This window comes from Oryctolagus cuniculus, chromosome 7 (genome assembly GCF_051225735.1).
Source record: "Oryctolagus cuniculus isolate XC-2025 breed Fujian yellow rabbit chromosome 7, ASM5122573v1, whole genome shotgun sequence".
NCBI lineage: Eukaryota > Metazoa > Chordata > Mammalia > Lagomorpha > Leporidae > Oryctolagus > Oryctolagus cuniculus.
In genome coordinates this window covers 108,779,726-108,793,208 of record NC_142873.1, presented here as the reverse complement: position 1 = coordinate 108,793,208, position 13,483 = coordinate 108,779,726, and the positions used below count along the sequence as shown (strand labels likewise).

General features: G+C 41.8%; 1 protein-coding gene across 1 annotated transcript in view; it reads left to right on the top strand.

The window, feature by feature from the left end:
• The window catches only part of CACHD1 (cache domain containing 1), a 247,434-nt gene that overhangs the window by 107,112 nt on the left and 126,839 nt on the right, over nt 1–13,483 (top strand). The gene's annotated exons all lie outside the window — the stretch shown is intronic.

The window sequence follows — 13,483 nt, the reverse complement described above, 5'->3', positions numbered from 1 at the left end:
AGCCAACCCTGCCTGGTAAGGTTTCTGGCCCTACCAATCCCACAAAACTGCTCTCCCCAGGGTTACCAGTGCCCTCCACTTTGCTAACTCCAAGGTCTTCGTTTACTTAGCAGTAGTATTGAACCTTTTCATCTTCCTAGGTAGACGTTCTTAACTTGGATCTTCCAGACACCACACTTTTCTCCTGGTCTTCCTTGGCTTATTGCTGCTGTGGGGCCTCTGCATAGGTGCTGGTCTAACATGTATTCCCACATGCCCCTCACCCCCTGCGGGGGTCTTCTTACCTGATCCCCTTCTCAGTGGGCCGCCTGCTCCCCTTACTCCTGATTTTCCTTTACTTTGTTCTAGATTGTCTTTTTCCCGTGTCAGTCACAACTTTTTGTTTTTAGGATTCTTACTTTACAATACTAGCTTAGCTTGGATGTATTCTCTCCTCCTGTACTTTCTGGAGATTGGTGTTATTTCTTGCTTAGGTGTTTGATGGAATTTACCACTACAACATCTGGACCTGGAATTTTTTTGAGGACAGATTTTTGATTATCTAGTTTCTTTACTCCATATAAGTAGGATTTTTTTTTCAGTTTTTTTCCTGTTTCTGTTTGGTTTTTGTTTTCAAATTTTGTTTCATCTTGTGTCAGTTTTGATAAGTTAAATTTTTTATATATAAAAAAGGTGTCCTTTTCATTTAAGTTTTCAAATTGGTAGGCATAAAAGTATTTATAATATTTTTTTAATATCTGCAGGTCAGAAGAAGGACAAAGGAGTCAAATCAATAAAACCAAGTAAAATCAATAAAATGAAATTTCTAGCTGGGCAGACAGAATGAGAGAGATAGAGAATGAAGGGGAAATGTATTTGCGTTGGCCAATTTTTTTTTAAATGGATTCATTAATTGATTTGCTCTTACATGTTTTCTATTTCATGAATTTATATGTCTTTTATTATTTCTTATAGTGTAGGTTGACTGTCCTCTTATCTAACTTCTTAAGGTTGAAATGAAGTTGTTGATTTTTACCTCTTTCTTTCTTTCTGTCTGTCTTTCTGTCTTTCTTTCTCTCTGTCTTTCTGTCTTTCCAGGCAGAGTGGACAGTGAGAGAGACAGAGAGAAAGGTCTTCCTTTTGCCGTTGGTTCACCCTCCAATGGCCGCCACGGCTGGCACGCTGCAGCCGGTGCACCGCGCTGATCCGAAGCCGGGAGCCAGGTGCTTCTCCTGCTCTCCCATGCAGGTGCAGGGCCCAAGCACTTGGGCCATCCTCCACTGCCTTCCCGGGCCACAGCAGAGAGCTGGCCTAGAAGAGGGGCAACCAGGAAAGTATCTGGCACCCCGACCGGGACTAGAACCCGGTGTGCCAGTGCCGCTAGGTGGAGGATTAGCCTATTGAGCTGCGGCGCCGGCCAACCATTTTCTTCAAGTAGAAGCATTTAAAACTGTTCACTTTCCTGTAAGCATTGTTTTAGTTACATCCCACAATTAGTTTTAAATACTTTCTAGTTTCTTCTGTGATTTCTTCTGTGACCCATAGATTATTTTACAGTATATTTAATTTCTAAAATGTGTGATATCTTACTGTTACTGATTGCTACTTCAATTCCATTTTAATCAGAGTACATACCCTGTATTACTTCAGTCCCTTGTAATTTATTGAGACTTGGGCTTTCTGTCCTAATCTATGCTATGTCTTGGTGAATATGTCGAGTAAACATGAAAAGAATGTGTACTCTCCAGTTGCTGGGTGTAGACACTTTTTTTTGATGGGCTATGCCTCAAAGGGAAAAATGTTTATTTCTTATTTCTGGGATCTCCATTTGTTTCCTTTTAATAGATTCTGTTTCTCTGCTGAGATTTTTCTCTCCTTTCATTCATTGCCAATGTATTTTCTTGTGCATCTTCAAGCATAGTTTTAATAGCTGCTTTAGAATCCTGTCTGCTGATTCTAACATCTAAAAATGTTTTGAGGTTGATCTCTGTTAACTGTCTTTTCTCTTGGGAGTTAAGTTACATTTTCCCATGGCTTTGTGAATAACTCTGGATTCTGTTATGTTCCTTTGATGACTTATTATTTGTTTGTTTTAGCAAGCAGTTAACTTGACTGAATTCAAACTGCTTATCTGCCTTTTGGGTAACAGCTCAAATCTCAGCTCAGTTTTTCCTTAGCTGGAGTTTGCCTTGAGTGTGTATAGTTCAAGGATCCAAAGATTTTTCTGGTCCCAAATGTATTACAGAATTCCACCATTCAACATATAAACTATGGTGGTAGTTTCTCTTAACTGTTTTTCTGAAGTATTTGATAATGAGGATTTTTATCTGAAAGATTTAAAATTTAATGTTTCATTTTATCAATTTATCATGTATTGGGAAATAGGAAAAGAGAAACATTGATTTTTCTAAGTAAATGATATTTAGTGGGTGCTAATATTCCAAATTAGTGTTTTATTTAACTCAAGGCTTCCGTGTTGAAGAATCCAAAGCAATGAGTTAGGGTCTACCTTGAGGTAAGATGTTTATCCCAATGCAGACTTTGAACAGAATTATATTCCTTTATTCATAGGAGAAGAAAGATGTTCTGTAGCAAGAAAATTCATACATAGCCTACAGGTCCAAAATAGCCTTTAATCTTTAAAGAGGTGATGAATTAAGAGTCAACCTGAGATAGATGGTATTTTGCATTGTAAAATGTAAATCATCTGTCCTGACTAATGCTGTGTTTTAGAATTTTAGACCTGAAAAGTATCTCAGAGACCACAGGGACAAGGCCAGAAAGGTCAGGAAACTTCCCTGTGTTCTTTTTTGGATAGCTCTCATTAGGGTTAAGCCAGGATGCAAAACTAAAGATAGAAAACGTAAGGTCCAGACATGAATCTGTCATTTACTGTCTGGTTTTTGACAGGTTATTGAACCTTTCAGTGTTAATTAATCTCCATAATGGCAATAATAATCTGTCTTGTAAGGTTGTTCAAAAGATTATGGGGGTGTTACAGAGCACAGAGCAGGCATTCAGTAGTTTCTGTTCTGCTTCCGGGATATAAGCAGGTGATGGAGCAGCCATGTAAGGGTGCACTAGCAAGAAGACTGCTCTATTTTCTTCTGGTTTTTGTTCCTCTTGGGTAAGGCCTAGAAGGGAAGATCTGTGACTATTATAAGGAGGATTTCTAGGAGAGAGTGATCACAAAAAGGCTCTGGAAGGGCTAGTGGAAGTGTTAAATAGAAGCAGGCTGGAGACCGTGAAACTGGACAAGGGATTTATATTAGACTTGCATTTGTATTAGTGCTGTTGGTCTACTTCCAGACTCCCCACTCTAAGAAAGATTGGTTGCGTTGTTGAAATGGAGATGGGACAGTGGTTAGACACAGAAGCACTGAGTGCTAGGAACCCTTGTCATTGAGTTTTGATCCCAGTGCCTAGTAATAAGTAGGCATTTAATAAATATTTGTGGGCAAGTGGCTGGATATACTCTCCTGTTTCTAGTATCTGGATTTGTTTAGGGGTTGCCCTGCCAAGTGCAATCTAGCATGGTAGTAGCCTGCAGGCTCTCATTTTGTTTACAGTTACCTAGTCAAGTATGTTCAAGGCTCAGACTTGTTCAGGCTGGAGGAATCCTGGAGGTGGGCTGGATGGATTCCATTCTTTCTCTCTTTGCTCCCAACCTTTCCCCCATCCGTCCTCAGGGATTTGTTTGGGCTGAGTCCTGGTTTCATTCATCCACTCACCCAGATCCACACTTGGCTCTGTGTTTATTGTAAGTATTCATGAAATGTTTGTTGAATGAGTGAATGAATGACACTAAACCTGTAGGAAGGCAAAAGAAAGGTTGAGAGGCATTCAAGCTGCCCAGATGGGGAATTTATAATCAATCAGCACGTACCAGAGAAACACAGATGGCTGTTCTGGCAGGCCAGCTCCCCAGCAAGTTTACCTGGCTCATGTTTAGGTTTCCATGATTAGAAATCAATCTAGGTCTGGTTCAACAGTTGCAGCTTTTGGTCTGACTCTCCAGAAAGGAAGTAAATTTCATCTTAAAGACTTTTTCCTGGGCTTCCTGCCCCTTGTGGATAAGATAAGGTGGTCATCTGTCATTTTAGAAAGATAGTGCATTAATCACTTTTCATGACTGTAGTGGCATACCTGACACAGGCTACTTATGAAGAAAAAGGTGTTTTTAGCTCACAGTTGTAGAAGTTCCAGAGCATGGCATCTGCATTGGCTCAGTTCTGCATTGGCTAGCCAGGGAGCAGAGAGAGCTGGGTGTGGCCAGGTATGCTGGTTTTACTTTTATTTTTTATTGTATTTTATTTATTTATTTGTTTATTTATTTTCTTGAAAGGCAGAGTTGGAGAGATCTTCCATACACTGGTTCACTCTCCAAATGGCGCAACAGCTAGGACTGGACCAGGCCAAAACCAGGAGCCCGGAGCTTCATCCAGCTCTCCCATGTTGGTACAGGGACCCAAATATTTGTGCCATGTTATGCTGCTTTCCCAGGCACATCAGCGGGTTGCTGGATTGGAATTGGAGCAGTGCCCATGTGGGATGCTGGCATCACAGGCTGCAGTTTAACCTACTGTGTCACATCACCGGCCCCAGGTGTGCTGAGTTTATAACAGCCCCCTTGTAAGAACTGCTGGGATCCCAGGAGAACTGCCTTCCAAGATCATACCCCAGTGACCTAAGAGCATCCCATTAGGTCCCACCTCTTAAAGGCTCGACCACCTTCCAATTGCACCACCCTGAGACCAAGTCTTTAATCACATGACCCTTTTGGAGAAGACAACAGTTTGGAACTCTCAAACCAAAGCGGAGGGTCTAAGAGGACATGTGAGACTTATAATATTTGTGTGCTTCTTATAATTTCTTTCTGCATTCACATACATACTTTCTCATTTTATCCTCTTAATGACATTGAACATAAAGTAGGTATTATTATCCCATTTCCCTGTGTATCAGAGAAATGCTAATTAGGAGTATTCCATGCCTTATAGAAGTGTTGAGTGACAGAGACAGGATCTTTAATCTTAGTTTGATGTTACCTTTGTTGGCTGTCATAATCAGCATCATTTATTAAACTTGTGGTTTTCATTGAGCACTGTGATTAAATCTTTTCTCACATAGCCACATGGCTTATTTCCTTACATCTTTTGAGCCTTGGCTGGAATGACAGCTCTTGAAGAATCCCTCCTGACCACCCATTTTTACATTTTACTAATTGCATTCCTCCTCTACTGCTGTCTCTGCTTTATCTCCCTAACAGTTTATCACTCAGGACTTACATATATATTTATCTTTTTATTTTGTCTCTTCCTCTAATTGGCTGTAAGCTCCATGAGGACAGGGATTTTTGTCTGTTTCATTCCTTGATGTGCCTCCAACATTGTTAATATTGTCTCATTGTAGCATATGGGTGCTCAGTAAATACTTGCTTCATGAATTAATAATTCTCAGAAACACCTCTACAAGGTTTACTGACAAAGAAAATTATGCACAAAGGTTTTTCTAACCAAGGTTGCTCAAGTAAGAGGTTAGAGAACCTGATTTTGAATTCAATTGTACTTAATTTGAAAGCTCTCCTAAAAAATATGTTTTCAAAGTTTTGTTCCCTATAAGATTTGGGGAAGAGACTACGGATGCTGTTACATGAACACAATGGGCCAGGTTCAGTCTTCCCCACTTCCTTGTTGGATTTAGTATTGGAGTTTAGTATGAGGATTTTTTAGATTTTTGTTTTTGATATTTATAGATCACACTTCATTGTTGTGCATAATATATACAGAAAATTATTGGAAATGTATAACCCAACTACCTTATTAAAGCTGTCAGCTAACCTAGTCAGGTTTTAGTTTTTCTTTCTTTTTTTAGGGTTTAATTTTTTTATTTGAGAAGTAGAGTTACAGAGAGAGGGAGAGACAAAAGTCTTTCATCCACTGGTTCACTGGCCACATTGGGACCTCAGGAGCCAGGAGCTTCTTCTGTGACTCCCGTACAGGTACAGGAGTCCAAACACTTGGGCCATCTTTTACTGCTTTCCCAGGCCATAGCAGAGAGCTGGATCAGAAGTGGAGCAGCCCGGACACAGACTCTTGCCCATATGGAATTTCAGTACTGCAGGCTGAAGTTTAGCCTACTCCTACTACGCCACAGCACCACCCCCTCCCCCCTTTTAAAGATTTATTTATTTATTTATTTATTTATTTGAGAGGCAGAGGGAAAAAAAGAAAGGTGTTCCATCCAGTGATTCACTCCCCAAATGGCTGCAACAGGGGCTCAGAAGCCAGGAGCCAAGCTTCTTCCGGGTCTCCCACATGGGTACAGCTGCTCAAGGACTTGTGCTATATTGTGCGTCTTTCCCAGGCCATTAGCAGGGAGCTGGATCGGAAAAGGAGCAGCCTGAACTCAAACTGGCTCCCATATGGGATGCAGGCACAGTAGGTTTTAGTTTTTCAATGAGAAATGACAAGAATAATTGAAAACAAACAAACAAAAAGCTTTATTCTTATGTTAATACATGTTAAGGGACCCTTTTTTCTTAGAGGGATTGGTAATACCAGTTCTTAACAATACACATAAAGCACTTGTTTAAGTTGCAACATCACTGCATTTTTCCGCTGGTTTCTCTAATATGAAGTTATAATTTTTAAAAATGATCTATCACTTTTCAAAAAGGAAAGATTTACAGTTTCGTTACACCAAAAAAATCCTGCAAACTTGAATTTAATTTGTTTTTTTACACTGTAAAAATATTATCATGGGGGATACTCTTTAAAGCTTGAGATTGGTAGGAAAATATTAAAAATTTTCTGCAGAGACAGTGTGTAGTAATTGTTAGCTCCTCTAAACACACACGTGGTTCCGTCTTCTAGAAGACAGCCTCCTGCTCTGCAGATCGTGTGAGAGTCCTCCACGTGTAGTGCATTATGGATATTGAGGTATACCCAAACAAGCTAGAATGTGATCTCTTTGAGGGGAGATTCTGAGCATGCCTCTCGATAAGTGGTAGGCAGGCGATGAATTCAGCCAGTGTATGTTAAGAACTTATTATATACTTGGCATGGCAGGAGAAGAAAGCAAAAGCTTATTCCAAGGACACTGTTAAATCACAGAGACTTTTGTTCCTGCATTTGATTTATCTTGCTAATCTCTTGAAGGTGAGGCCCAAAGACAGAAATGTGCTCCTTGGGGAGTCTTTCTCGATTCTACTGGGAGAGGCAGGGGAGTGATCCACACAGACTGTGCATCTCATCTGGGATGGCACAATCTTCATTTAGGTTCAAGTTAGGCATATTTTCTAGAATTATATGAGGCCCACTCATTCGTTCATTTGCCATCTAGAAATGGCAAGTGGGTGCAAAAAATTAGTTACGTATATAAATTAGGCTGCATTTTGGAGCACATTATCTATTTGACATGATAGTTGTGTTCATTTTACAAACACTACTTCACGTGAGTTATCTCATTCCATTTATAAGAACCCTGTGTTATAAATACAATTCTGTTTCCTGTTTAGGAGTTGAGGAAATTGAGACTCCAAGACATTAAGTAATTTTCCAGAATCATACTCGGATTAGGTGACAGGACTGGGGTTTTTGCCAAAGTGGCCTGACTCTTACAACCCATGTTCTAAAACCACGTGCTGTGTTGCTTTTCATGCTTTTCCCCTTGCAAATTCTGTTTCTGACTTTTTTTTTTCTTTTAAACAAGGTGGTTTGCTCTCTCCTGGGAGCCTTACACATCAACCAATGTAAGATAAATAGTATCTAAGCATAGTAAGTACTATGAGGAAAATATAGCTGCAAAATGAGGAAAAGATGGAGTTTAAATGCCCACTTGGCGGGGATAAAACACGGGTGGAGGGTGCCTTCTGCACTGTTCATGACAAGCCTTTTAACTCTCGTAAATCACAAGCATATAACTGGAGCCGTGTGCGGAAACACATTAGATTACTAATGGATCATCCTGCAGGAACGAACGTACACAAGATATAAAAATAAATGAAGTCCTTGTTGACTCCTTTGTCTTTCCTCACGATTCATCATTATTCCATTACTAACAGAACCTCAGGACAGTTGGTTATAATTTGCATCACTGTGGAATTTCTATTGGGCTATGGGGGTTTTTGTTTTGTTCTTCACTAAGTACCCCTTAACTAAGGACCTCTAGCTCATAGAGCCAGTGAAAAACTGCAGCTGTTGGGCTAGTAGGTAGGATAAAGTTTAACCAAGTGAGCTTCCTTTCTGTCACACACCAGAAGAAGTGCATAACAGTTTGGCATTCTTGGTGTAGAACTATGGTTGGTAAAGTTTTGTGAGTTTGATTTCTGTGGAGGATATAGCAGCCCTGACCTACCTCCCAGCACTGTCAGCTTTGTCTCACCATGTGCGCCTCCACAGTAATCAGGGATACTTGGAGTACTCTCAGCCGGCTTTGTAGGCTGGGAGACAGGAAACTCCTATGTCGCCTTGTAAGAAATGAGCGTTTCAAATTTGAAGCATGTTTGCAATCTTTGTATTTTAAGGAAAAATTTGTAGGTAGCCTGTTTTCTTTTTCCTCATGTATGCTTGGAAGTTAAAGTACATGTGTATGCATACAAGAAAGCTTAAATTTCCTATACTAAATATAGACTAGCTGACTTCAGGGTACATATTATACGTTAGCCAATGTATGTGCCTGGTATTTAGATAAGCTGAGATAATCCTGCTTACTCCCCACACTGACACACAAGCCCTATACACACACATTTTATATGAGGCCCACTCATTCGTTCTGCAGTACTCTGCACATACTGATACTTTTAGGTGCAATGTTTATTTTTACATTTGTGTGTCTACACCTGTATAAGCTCTAGAAAATGGATTCTTTATATCCCCAGCAACACCACCACACACAATGTCATTTAAGTCTTGAAAATTCTAGTTGCAGGTATTTTTTGGTGTTGTTGCTGATGTTGTTTTGGCAAAAACTCAAATGAATCCATTTCTTCCTTCCCTTGATTGCCACACTTTGTGTTTGTACTCCTTTAGGAAACAAGTGAAGGGCTGGTTGCCAGCAGTACAGGGGAGCCCGGCTGCAGGCAGGCACAGCTGGGGAGAACAGGGAGGGGCAGGGCGGGAAAAGACATGCACGCTCCCCCCATTGCATCTCCCTTTGCCCCAGCTACAGCTTTAGCTTTTCACGTGACTGTGATCCATATGTGTGCATTTGGCTTCTTGCAGTGAAGCAGACCTTTGCAGGCCTGGGCTTTGTACTCACAGTCAAAGCTTCATTTAACTAGAAGGGAATAGATTGAGTCTGCGTCCTCATGCTAAAGGCCACGAAGAATTCATCGTGAGAAATTAACATTTCACTAAAAATAGAAACAGTAAAGTCTATTATACACATTTCTAAAATCTCAGGGCTGAATGGTATTTGGAAATGCTGACAAAAAGGTAGCAACCAAGATTTCTCCAAATCGCCTTCCTCACCACCTGCCCCTAACTGCACCCTGCCCCTAACTGCACCCTCCATTGAACTGTGCTGCTCCTACTAGAAAATAAAATAAGCTCAAATTAACCCTCTCTGCTGGCAGAATGCATAAACAGAAACTCAGCTAAGAATTTATTAAGCCTGACAAGCAAACTTAAGTCCTTTGTGAAATAAGAAATACTTTTGGTCTTGAAGTAAAGGAATTAATTGCTGCTATTATCAGGAAGTCCTGAAATGGCAGAATATTCTGAAACCCTGGACTGATGAACTAGCAAGTGCTATGATCAAAAGTACAAGGTCACCAGGAACTTTTTTGATATTAGAAGACTGGGCAGGTAGAGATCACGTTGAAAGAGCTAGTCATCGGCATTTGCACTGGATGTTGCTTTTACTTGCTGAAAAGCATGTGTGGGTTCTTCTACAGAGTCATCAGGAATGGTCGCTGTCATGTCTGCTAACACCCATGTCTGGCCTACCCTAGCGCTAGCCTCTAAGAAAGGTGTGAGCAGTGAGTCCTATGGAAACAAACAGCCGATAGAGAACAGACACGCCTGGGTTCTTCTGTTTGCAATCCGCCCTGTCATCGGATAGGGGATGAGAAGACCTTCCTAAATCCAGTTGTGAGTTGGAGAGTGATATTAGATGCAGCTTGGCAAGGGAACACACAGAATAGTTCAGAGAAGGATATAATAAAATTGTTGTGGTTCAGGCAAATATCCTCATTCCTCTGGTTTGGAACCCACGTGGGAAACATTTCTTTCTGTTGTTGTTTCTAGCAAGTCTTAATAGCAGGCAGTGCATTTCCTGCCAGCATCCAACATTTTGCACCTCATCTAAGTATTGTGCAGGGATGATGTTGTGGGCTTTTAGAAAAATTGCTAATTATATATGTATTAAAAGCCCCAACCTGAACCTCTGAATCAGCACTTAACATGCCTGCATTGTAAAGGCCCCTAAATCTGCTTTGCCTCTGCTCAAATATCTTTAAACTAAAGTCCAAATAGGCATTTTCTTTATTGAGTGACACAAACACGTTCTATGCCAACTCCGTTGTTCAAACCGAGAACCAGGAGACAGAGGGCTCCTTATCTCTTAAGGTTATCCTATTTTTCAAGGCTTAAGTAGTAGGAGTATTCAAGGCCAGTCTTCAATAGCTGAAGAAATCAAATGCTCCTTCCTCAGATGCTTCTTTGCTTATTTTTAAAGGGAATCTCTGTTGTAGAAATTTCCTCTGGGTATGGAAACTCTGTGCATTAGGCTTTGTCTTGCATTCACTCATCTTTTTGTGATAGAGAGGCCTTATACTTACTGAAATTGAGCTCATCTCCTGTTAGAACTGTGTATCAGTGATGTCCTGAAATGGAACAGTGTTATATTCCATTGGAAGGGAGAGTCAAGTTAATGTTATTAGAAAAATCAAATGGAAACATTAAGTTTTTTTAAAGTTTTGGAAAAGGTCAGTGTGTCTCCAGATTGTCTTCCTGGCAGTTGGATTTAATATGTTCTTGGCCAGTGTGAGGCTAAGGAAGCACTCAGTGGTAGCAGATGTTTGTGTCCTTGCCCGTGTCATCTTTCCATTGCTGAGCTAATTGACGCTAGCTGGCGAGTGGTTGATCGATATGCTTTCAAAGCGGCAAATGCTCTGGTCAGTTGGCCTCTAGCCAGAGGCGAGGTCAAGTTTCGTCCTTCATCTAAGCAGCAAACCTTTTCCTGAGTCCTCCCAGCCTCTTGCCCAGGTCGCCAGGCTGGTTTATGCTGAGGTATTATTTGCGCTGGGTATGGGAAAGATAGTTTGGGCTAGAGTCAAGTTTCAGGTCCAAGGAATCTCCCCAACTTAACCATCCCCAGTTCATCAAGTGGCCCCTTCTTGCTTGGAATGTATCTTTGTTAAACACTCAGCGTTTGTTAAGTTATGCACAGATATTTGTACTTTAAATAAGAGCTCTATATAGTAAAAGTAAAGAGACTGGCTTTGCTTTCCTTTTCCACAGTTGAATGTCTTTCATAGGCCACCAGAGAATTCCTACGCTCACAAACCCATGGTAATTTTCCCCTAATATCCTACACAAACTTACTTCAGAAGTTGTGAAGTGAAATGTTAGGGATTATTCTATGTGCTGTGGCTCCTACTCTCTTCCTTCCCCGATCCTCAGCCTCTCCTTTATTTCTAAGGTCAAGATGAGGTTGAACTTCTTTTTCCTTACAGAGGAGCAGGCTGTAAACTTTCAAGGCTTGAGCACTTGCTTGTTGCAGATTTAAAGGAATCTCAGATTTAAAGGCGCTCAGGGGCTCCTGTTACAGAGTGAAGTGAGAAGTGGGCTGAAGCCTGCCCTTCCCATTGTTTCCTTTGTTGTGATCTGGTTGTTAAGGGTAGAGTGGGGTGAAAAACAGGGCAAGAGCCCATTGAGCCCTTGAGTTGATAACCTTGGCTTTCAGGAGGCTTGGGTGTGTGTTACCAAAACCCTCCCAGAATACCCAATAAAAACCGCTCCCCAGGCCAAATCTGTTATAACCTTTAAAGCAAACCTGGATTTTGCTTCAAGAGGGAAGCTTTTGCTCTCCCTATGTCCCTGGGCTCGGCCTCCTCCCGTTCTCTGGCATGTCAGCACTTGCCTTCTGTTTTTTCCATTGTACTCCTCCCAGCTCAGCACAGAGGCCCCACCTCTCACAGGATCTGGGTATGTGACCCTGAAGCCCAGACAGCCTTGCCCATAAATCTTCCTGGTCCACCTGCAGATCGTCTGTCAGCGGCTGCCCTGCTTCTCTGTTGGATGGGCCATTCCCACACTTCCGTCAGACAACCCTGAAGCCTATTGGGCTGCTGGAAATTCAGAATGGCCTTGTTCAACCTCGTGTCTCCATCTGTTGTGTCCCATATCCTTGTCTGCCACACCTAAACTCTTCTCTTCTGGGTAGTTTCATGAGGCCCCAATGAATGGTGATGAGAGGCCATATCATGAGTATGGTTGTTTTAGTCCATTTTCTACTGCCGTGGCAATGTCACAGACTGGGTAATTTGTTAACAGTGGAAGCTTATTCAGTTCATAGTTCTGGAGCATGGAGTCTAGAGCATGACACAGTATCTCGCAAGGGTCTTTGTGCTGGGTCATAAAAGGGCAGAAGAGCAAGCAAGCATGCCTGAGACGGAGAAACTGAGCCACATTCCTGTTCAGGAACCCACTCCTGTGATAACTAACCCACTCCAGGGATAAAGACACTGATCCATTCATGAGGGCAGAGCCTCCCTGACCTAATCACTTGCTAAAAGGTCCCACCTCAAGGGAGTAGACAAATTTAACCCATTAGAGTCAAATTTCAGGTCCGAAGAATCTTCCCAACTTAACCATCCCCAGTTCATCAAGTGGCCCCTTCTTGCTTGGAATGTGTCTCTGTTAAACACTCAGAGTTAAGACTAAGATTCAGGTTAATATAACTCCATACCACATTGGAGTGTGTGGGTTCAACTCCCAGCTTCGACTTCCTCCCAGTGCAGACCCTGAGAGGCAGCAGTGATGGCTCAAGTAGCTGTGGTCCTTGTGTTCCTGGGTCCTGATTCTAGCCTCAGGTGTTGCCCACATTCATGTAGTAAACCAGCTGATGGAATATCTCTCACTCACTGTGTCTCTTAAATAGTTATAAATGTATATACACAGGCATACACAAACATATCACACATATGTCCAACTTCATCATACTGTCACAATGGCAATTAAATTTCAACATGAGGGGCTGGCGCCGTGGCACACTAGGTTAATCCTCCATCTGTGGGGCTGGCATCCCATATGGGCTCCAGGTTCTAGTCCTCCTCTTCCAGTCCAGCTCTCTGCTGTGGCCCAGGAAGGCAGTGGAGGATGGCCCAAGTACTTGGGCACCTGCACCCGCGTGGGAGATCAGGAAGAAGCACCTGGCTCCTGGCTTCGGATCGGCGTAGCTCCAGCCGTGGTGGCCATTTGGGGAGTGAACCAACAGAAGGAAGACCTTTCTCTCTGTGTCTCTCTCTCACTGTCTAACTCTATCTGTCCAAAAAAAA